Genomic DNA, 9,690 nt, shown 5'->3' on the forward strand with positions numbered 1-9,690 from the left:
AAATCTCAAAGATTAAATTTGTTTACAGTGATAATGAACCAGGACTGAATGCTCATATAATTTATTGATATCTATTAAGGCTTCCACAGGATGAGTTGTTTGGGATGATATTTTTGCTGCAATTCAATAACGATTCCATATTTTTTAGTAAGGTAGGATTGAGAAGAAGGCAAAGTCAGTGTTTTAGCTTCCTATTGGAACTGTAATAATTACTACAAATTTTAGTGGCTTAAAGCAACACAAAATTATTATCTTATAGTTTCTGACATCAGAGGTCTGAAATGGATCTTATAGGATAAAATTAAGGTGTTGGTATTCTGCACTCCTTATGGATGCTCTAGAAGATATTCTATTTCCTTACTTTTCTAGTTTCTAGAGATCACCTGTATTCTTTGATTCATGACAGAGTACCTGTGTTTTGAGCTTTGAATTAAGTGTGATGATTGTATGCTTGGTGAGGCCATTCACATACTGTTTCCCATTTAATTCAAAGATGCTCTCAGTTAGCATGCCTAATATTTTTTCAGGCACTCCTTTTGCTGATTGTGCTTGTTACAAAACCCAAAAGAAATTATTCGTGCCATACCTATAGCTGCTATGCATTTTACGTACTTTATCACATATAATTTACTCAGTAATTCTAGAAAGTTTCAGACTATTATTCTTATTTTATAAATGAGAAAACTGCAGCTCATAAAGGTAATATAATTTTCCAAGGATTTCAAGAGGATTTTACTCACATTTGCTTTATCTCAAAACTTTTTCTCTTTTTGTTATATCACATTGTGCCTTTAAAAATAATAACTTGATAAATAGAAAATTTTTTCCATCAAAGCTTTGTGTCTGTGGCTTCTGAGAAGATTTTCGGGTAATTCCTTTTAACATAAAATAGGAGGTGCAGTCCAAACACGGGCTGTGTTCTCTGGGCAAGTCAGGATTGTCTTGCTATATGCGCACAACTAAAGATAAAGGGCATGCAATGAAAAACTTGTGTTCTCACCAATTTGACTCCATTCTGATTATTTTATATTTGATCTCCAGTAAGGGATTATCAGAGCAACCTTGGACTAGAAGGTGCCTCCCACTCTGATTGTCTATGATGTACCGTACAATCAGCCCTCTATCCGCAGGTTCCACATCTATAGATTCAATCAATTTCAGATGGAAAATATTTGGGAAAAAACAATAAAAATAATACAAGTAAAAATACAGAATAACAAATATTTATATAGCATTTATATTGCATTAGGTATCATAAGTAATCTAGAGATGATTTAAAGTGTACAGAGGATGTGTTTGGTTATATACAAATACTATCATATTCTGCAAGGGACCTGAGCATCTGCAGATTTTGGTACCTGGGCTGGGGGAGGGGGAGGGCTGGAACCAATCCTCAGTGGTGGATACTAAAGGATACTGTGCCCTAGTGTGTCTACAGAATGCTCTGCTCCTCATAAAGCCAAAAATTGCTTGCAATAGCGACTTGAATTGCCCTTTCTTGCAATATATTCCCTTTTCTGTGTTGCCCCAAGGGAACTTTCATTATGTCCTTTGGACCTCAGAAATGTCTCTTACATGGAATAAGAAAGTTCAGAAACATGGAAGTTTGAAATCAGGCATTTTATTTCAGATATTTCTTTTCTGAAAAATGTGTTGTATTTGGGAAAAATTGTGTCAAAATAAAAATAATAAGTGTTGACCAAATCAGGGGAATGAAATATTTTAATTATTGCAATTTTTTTCTGTGCTTATATTTATCTCAGATTGAATGAATTAGATTTGCTGAAGAAAGCTAGGAAGTGTGAGATGGGTAATTTTTCATGTCTGTAGCACATGGTAAAGATCTTGTTCTCAAGAGAGGTGAGATATGTCAGTTTTGTCTAATTGTAGACTGAATGCAGCAAAAATCATTGTTCTGAACATGAAATTAACAAGTACATTATAGTCTCTTGATCTGGTTATTTATTACATTCCAAAAAAGCTATTTGTCATATACTGCACAATACCTTCATGTCATATGAGTACACCTTCTAGGTCATTTTTGCAAATGTGGATAATAAAATTACTTATTTTCCTTTTTGCTTCTAACAGATTGTATACTTTTACTGAATTGGTGCTGGAAAAATGACAGGCATGAGCCAGGTAGTAATCAAAGTATTTGACACTAGGCTAGATAATGCTTCACGTACTTTCTGTGACTGCAACTTAATTCTCTTAAACAGTATTGGATCAATTTTCCTCAACAGAGTGACAGAAGAAAGCTGTCTGTCATTGGGAAAATTTAAAAAAAAAATCCTACCAGACAGATAAGATAGATAATCAATCTTGCAAGTGGGTGATGTTCAGGCTCTTTATGTCTAGTAAGCAGACACCACAAGTGGTTTCCAGTCAGGCAGGGGCATATGGAAGAATTTCTTTTGCTTTTATGGGAATTGGCAATTCCTCAAATGTTTACTGAGTGCCAACCAGATGCCGTGCTTTGTTAAACAGTGAGATACAGTGAGAGACTGTCTATCCAATCTTTCCATGAATCTGACACTTTCCCTTCAGACTTCAATTGAAGCATCTTTTCCGGAGAAAAGTCTTACAAGAGTGGGCCTTGCCCTCAGTTTGATCCCCTGCCATAAATTTCTATATCTGGCTCTATCAATTGATCATAAATTTTATCATTGCTCATTTATAACGTTTGTCTTTCCCAATGCTCTGTAAGATTCCAGAGATTATGAAATGTATCTTTACTATTTATCAACACATCTCCAGTGACTGATATGATTGGCACATAACAGCTGCTCGATAGTTTTGATGTGTACATGATACCTAAATTCAAATAATGAAAATAAAAAAAATGTAAATGGAGATTTGCTAAAAGAAAACAAACAAACAAACAAACAAACAAACAAAAAAACACAGTATGAACTCATGACTTGGATAAACCTGGTACCTGGAAAAGTCAGGGAAATTTTCACAGGGAGTAGACAATTAAGATAAAATTTACTCTTTAGAGAAGATTACCAAAGCCGAGCAGATAAAATAGCAGTTGAAACAGAAAAAGAATATAAGCACAGTATGTTATGAAAGCTACAAACTGAAGCATAGACTGTGAGGGATAGAGTATCAGGAAATGAATCCAGGCAAGTAGTTGTCTATTGGTCACACAGTTTTTAAGCAGCATTGCTGACTGCAGCTGCTAGATCAGCATCCACGCTTCCTTGTATTTTGCCAGTAAGGACACAATGAGCCAATGGAGTTCAACCATTTTATGTTCATGACTCAGTAGGCAGCATGAGCTTCATGTTCCTGTCAGTGCTGTTTGTTCCCATATCTCATTGAATGATGTGAGGCAGGTCCAGATGAATGATGCCTACACAGTGGATCTATGACATAGCTGAGGAACCCAAGCTTAGAAAAGCCCCTATCTTACAAAGGGAAATCTGCCCAACCTTTTCCTAATAGGTAGGCATTACCTTTGTTATCCTGATAAGAAAACAAAGCAGCCTTCTGACTCAGATGAAGACACCATCTCTATTTTCCAAGGCTCTTTGCTATGCAAATATCCTTGTGAACAAACTCTGTCACAGGATTGTAGAGATGTCTTGGAGAATTGTCTCCCAATAATTTTAGGAACCCATTTTTGAAAAGCCTTCCTTATTACCTAAGACATTTGTATTTATATATATTTTTATTGTTGTTGATGGGGAGAACTATTTCCATGTGAAAGGATAAAAAAATCAAGCTCCTGTCAAAGCTGATAGGTAAGCAGTTGTTTCTTGCCTCATATATCCAAACACTATATGTCTAGGATACTTAAACACTTTAGTCACTTAGGTATCTCTTGGCAATATGTACACAGAAACCCTTAGAGGAAAGTAAATTTATGCTTATGTCTAGAGTTTGAAACTTTTCCTGGTTTCTTTGGTGTTTTATCTTTGTCAATTCACAACTTTAAATTACACTTCACAATTCAAAGCACATAAAACCTTTATGGCACATAATATGATTCCATCGTTAGTCTGATTCATATCACTTTCCCTGAAGCCAGATTTTCTTTTCTCACTCCCATCACAGACATTTTTTTCCCTTGCAATGACTTATTTCAGAATGGTAACTTTTTATGTAACAACATGCCTGTTATAAAGTCAAGTTTTAGAGGTGCTTTATACTTACATATTTCTATAGAGAAAATATTCCCACAGTGAAGAATTTTTCTTGAAAGATTAATAAAATTGAGAAGGAGATGTTAAGTGTAGAAAATCAGCACTGTTTTCCTTTGCTTTCTGAATAGACATTAAATTAAAATTAATCATAAATTTAATTTGCTGAAGCGTGGATATTTGAAGGAGAATGAGAATGAAAATAAACCTAATTTGCTCATTTGATGGTTATTGAGTGTTTATAATTCTAAGCCTTTTCTTATGTTTTTGTGGAAACACAAAAAATAATAACATTTGGTGTATACCTTCAATGAGCTGTCAACCAAGTGAGAGAAACAAAGGAAAGACATTCTTGTAATAAATCTGGAAACTCTTACAACAGGCAAATGCACACAGTGACATGAAAGTACTCTTTCTATGCAGTTTACACAAAATCACATCAGGGAAGCAGTATTAGGGCTTGATATTGAGGCATGAATAGGGATTAATAAGATAGAGTCTAAAAAGAATGACAGAAAGAATGGTATGTCACATTAAAAGAAATATATGAGAAGAATGTAACAATACATGTTGCATTAATGAAGATGTTGAGTGTACAGTTGAGGTGGGGCTGGGATTACAAGGTGAGAGAGTTATAGAAAAGAAACAGTATAGGAAACTACAAAGTTAGATTGGAGCCAGATCACACGGGGCCTTGGATGCCTTGCTACCAAAAAGCTTAAATTGTATTTTTTAGGGGTGATATAAAACAATACAATTTTGATATCTGTTCTAAAAGGATAATTCAAAATTGATGTAGGAATTTACTAAGAGTAAACAAAACAATGCAAGATATGACTAAAAACAAATTAGGATATTAGAAGTGAAAACAGAAAAAATAAGAAAGTCAGATGATTCTTAAACATCTCAATTTCCAAAATGGTAATACTTGGCAACTGGTTGGTTGGCTATGGGCATGGCAATTAAAAACAAGAGAGACTTTGAGGTTTGGAACTCAAACTGAAATGTATTGGTATATTTGGAAGACCAGACATAAATTGGTGAATGGAATAAGATTACATGGAAAAACAAAAGCTTAAAGTTCATCAGGCTATCATCCACATGCCGTCATGCATTCTATGAAGTAGAAGACTCTGTTAAAGTGATAATATTTTGAATGAGTAAAACAGTAACATCAGTGGAAGATCCGAACCTAGAAAAGAGATATGGGAAATCCGATTCATATCCTCCTTTGCACTTAATTGATGAGTTTCCACATCAACAAATTGGAATGTAAAAAGACTTGACAGTTTTCCTAACAGTGTTGTGAGGCTAACTATTGGCAAATCAATGCATAATATATCAGAAATATATAGCTTATCTTACAACTTTGTAAATTCAAAATAGCAATTGATCTTGTGTTTGATTGTTTCTTCCTTTCTAGAGCAGGAAATTATTGTTTGGTCAATGTAATTTATTGTTCATAATAATAATTAATATTTCTTTTGAAATGTATTATAGTAATTGCAACTGATTACCTTTCCCAGTGCTGAAACATTGCCTAGAAAATAGTGGATCCTTAATAAATATTTGCACGCATGTACACATCACAGAACAAATTCCGTTTTTTAGATGCAATCAGCAGAATGTAACATGTCATAGCATTTTAAATTCTACACGGTGGCCTTTTATAATTCAAGTTATCCTTGTGTTAGCTGTTTTACAAATATAATAAACTTTAAGCTGATGTTAAGATTATATCAAATAAAAGTCTTCAATAAATTTTTGTTTGAAGTCATGTTTCCCAATAGTTGAATCCAGTCCTAGCCAAGGAGCATTCAAGGATCATAGCAGTTGAGTGTACTTAGTGAAGAGATAGGTGTTCCTCTGTGAATCTTGTCCTGTCCAATCTGGGTGAGAATTAGCAGAGTTTAATATCCATGAAAACAACTGTTCTCAACTGGAGTTTTCTTAAACCCTATACTAGATCTAATCAATCAGAATCTAGGATTGGGACCTAGGCATGTATGTTTTGAAACTTCTCCATGTGTTTCTGATGCACACTCTTGGTTAAGAACCTTACTAAATATTGGTCCTGAGGAGGAAATACTTGTAAATCTTTAGTGCAGATTTATCCATGCTGCCCCTAAATTGGCTGAGCTTTTTAATTCTTTTTAATTTATTTTTCATTTTTTTTTCACTGGAACAGATCCAAAACCCTATCCCATACCATCCTTTTTAAAATTTCCATTTCCTTTATTTCTTTAACATAACCTGTACTCGTAAGTTTGACAAAAGACTTTTAAACTCATCTGATTTTATGATGTCTATATTAACTTTTTATCTTGTAGGTGAAAATGAATTCTTCTGTAAAAAGAAAAGGCAAGCCAGGCAAAGGAGGTTGAAAAGGGTCTCCTAGAGTAGGAAGAGGAGGCAGGGGTCATGCTAGTGATTCTCACGGGGGTGGTGGCGGTGGCATTGGTGGCAGTGGCAACAGAAAGGCCTGGAGTAGAATTTGGGATAATGGAGATGACTTTTGGATCTTCAGGGAATTAAGGGACTCATCCAGGTCATTATACTCTTTGAATTTTCCAATATGGAAACAGCATCAATCCCTAATGAATGGGACAACAAAATGGGGGGGAAAAATATGAAGTAGATCTGATGGTGTTTTATGTGATAACCAGTAAAAGATGTCATATCTAGGCTTCTCTCATATTCAACTTTTAGCTAATGAATAAACTATGAGAATTCTGGTAAAAATAAATTAGCAGAGTTTATAGAGAACTTGCCTTTCCTACCCAAACTCAATCTACCCATGTGATGTACCTGTACCTTAGACATGAAATTTCTTGGTAATTACTCATACCTGGAAGGTTAAGCTTGTTCTAAATAAATAAGACTGTTTAGTATTTGGAGAGTGTGATTTAGCATGAGGGGAAATGCATAACCTTGCATTAATTAAGAAGTCATGATACATAGAATGAAGAGAGTAGGCTCTAGAACTGGGTTTATTTGAATCCTGGTTCTGCCACTTCCTTATTGTGTGAATTTGAGCAAACTATTGCTCAACATATTTTTTTGATCATTTCAAGATAATTAGATAATCAGTGCTAATTATGTATCAACTATCATTTTTTGCTCCAATGATACTAAGGAAAACAAGAAAATGCATTCTGTATTTTTAAGAAACTTACATTCTTATGGTAGAGACAGACTACAAAGAGTAAATCAAAAGTGTTATATGACGGAGATTGATGAAAGTGTTGGCACTGATGTATAAGAGCTTCGGGGAAGACATTTTCAAGCAGATGCCTTATGAGCTGGAAACCTGAATGAGGAGGATCCAGTCAAGTAACCTCCCAATTTACATTTCCACCTCTATATTGTTGGAACCACAATATCTACTTTGTAAAGTCGTACTGAGAATTTTTAAAAAACTAACATAGGTGAAGTGAATAATGTGTTTGTAAGCAGGTGGACAAAGTCAGTTCCGTAGCTTGTTTGGAATTGTGACCCTAGATTCTTTAGCTTACTCTGCAGCTTTATAAACATAAACAATCATTAGCTTCACAATGAAATTGTTTTCATACCTTGCATGACCCTAAATTTTGCTAGACCTGCTGAACTGGATTCATTATAGACTTGCCCTTCTCTCGTTGGACACTAGCTGCTTGCTCCCACACACCAATAATCGGCTCTCTTGGAAACAAATTTAATCTCCCTGTAATTTACCTGAAATTTTTATTTTATTATTTGTATCATACTTTTTCAGTTTGCAAAAGCAAGAAGAGAGAGCGAATGTTTGAAGGTTACTTGAAAGTACAATAAGAAGTGAATAGTTAAGGAAAAGATGAGAATTGTGATTGAAGTATAGGGAGGTATAGCAGAGAGAAATGTTTCCAAACCATTTTCCCTGCATGGCAAATGTAGGAAATGACGAAACTATATGTAAGTCATTGTTTATAAGAATATTCTAATGATACAATGAAATTTTTGAGTTAATTTTTACAGGAAGAGTAGAATATATATTTTGGAGTTAATATCCTGGTTTTACTATGAATGACTTTTGTGTCCATTGCAACCTCTGTCTTCTTTTTTAGGTAATGTATGATTGACTCAAGAGTGTTAGATATTCATAGTAATGTCAGAATATTCCTTTCATCCTCTCCCACTCTTTGTGATCTATATTGTCTTTTAAGTACTTAGAGACCAAGAAACACATCTGGTTCAGTAGTACTGTCTTGTCTTCAATAGTGACCTTCACTCAGTGGGGCCAGGGTCATTGTCAGGGGTTTCAGCCTGTCTACCTTCCCAATCATTATTCCTCAATGATTGCAATTAATTCTAGGGCTGTAATACTCCATGATATTTACTCTTCTTTTTGCAAACTAAAACTCCAAGCACAACAAGACATTTTCTCATCCCTACATTTAGCTGAAATACGTTCAAAGTAGATTTAATGATGTTTGATGTTCTAATCATAATTACTGCTTGCCTCTAAGCAAGCTTTAAAATATATATTAAAAATATTTGTTGTCTCTTTCCATAAGTGGAGGAAGCTTGTTAGCAAGCTTTGTCTACCAGTTGTTGAAGAGATATGGTCTCATTCATTTATTTATTGAATATTTGATTGGGCTAGGCTCAGTGTAAGTGAGGCACTGTTCTAGAGCTAGGGATACAGCAGTGAAGAAAACAGAAAATACCTTTTAAGTGCGTGCATGGAGATCAAAAGTCATAGAATCCAGTTGCCAACAGAACTGGTTCCTTCTGAAGTCGACAGGAAGAATCTATTTCCTTCCTTCTCCATCTTCTAAGGCTCCCCTCACATGTCACTTTGTTTCTGTCATCACATCACTGTCTCTCTGACATTGACCCTATTGCTTCCCTTATAAAGACTCTTGTGATCACATTGGATCCACCTAGATATTTCAGGATAGTTACCTCATCTCAAGATCATTATATAAATTATATCTGCAAAGTTCTTTTTACCATGTAAGATAGCATAGTCAGAGACTCTTGCGATTAGAGCAGGTACATCTTTGGTGGCACATTATTCTACACCCAACAAAGTATATTATATGACATATATTACATGTAATATATTTATATCCATAGATAAATAGATACAAATGCATACTCACACTTACTGGATATTGCCTGACTTTTTCACGGCTATATCCCTAGCTCTAGAATAGTGCTTGGCCTACACTGAGCCTAGCCTAATCAATAAAATTTGTGTACTATTTCTATATGCAAAAATCTGGATGAAACACCAAGGAATTATGCTAAGTGAAAAAGCCAATGCCGAAAGTTCATATGCTGTATGTTTTCATTTATACAGCATTGTTAAAATGACAAAATTATAGAAATGGAGAAAATCCTGGTAGCTACTAGGGATCAGGAATGAGGTAGGGAAGGGTAGCGGATGGGGCTTTGTGATATGAGGAATCTTGTGATGATGGAAAGATTTTTCCAGCTTGACTGTATCAGTGCTAATATCCTGGCTACAATACTGTACTATAGTTTTATAAGATGTTATCAGTGAGGTAACATGGTT

The sequence above is a fragment of the Propithecus coquereli genome, unplaced genomic scaffold, assembly GCF_000956105.1.
Source record: "Propithecus coquereli isolate 6110/MARCELLA unplaced genomic scaffold, Pcoq_1.0 Scaffold319, whole genome shotgun sequence".
Classification (NCBI taxonomy): domain Eukaryota; kingdom Metazoa; phylum Chordata; class Mammalia; order Primates; family Indriidae; genus Propithecus; species Propithecus coquereli.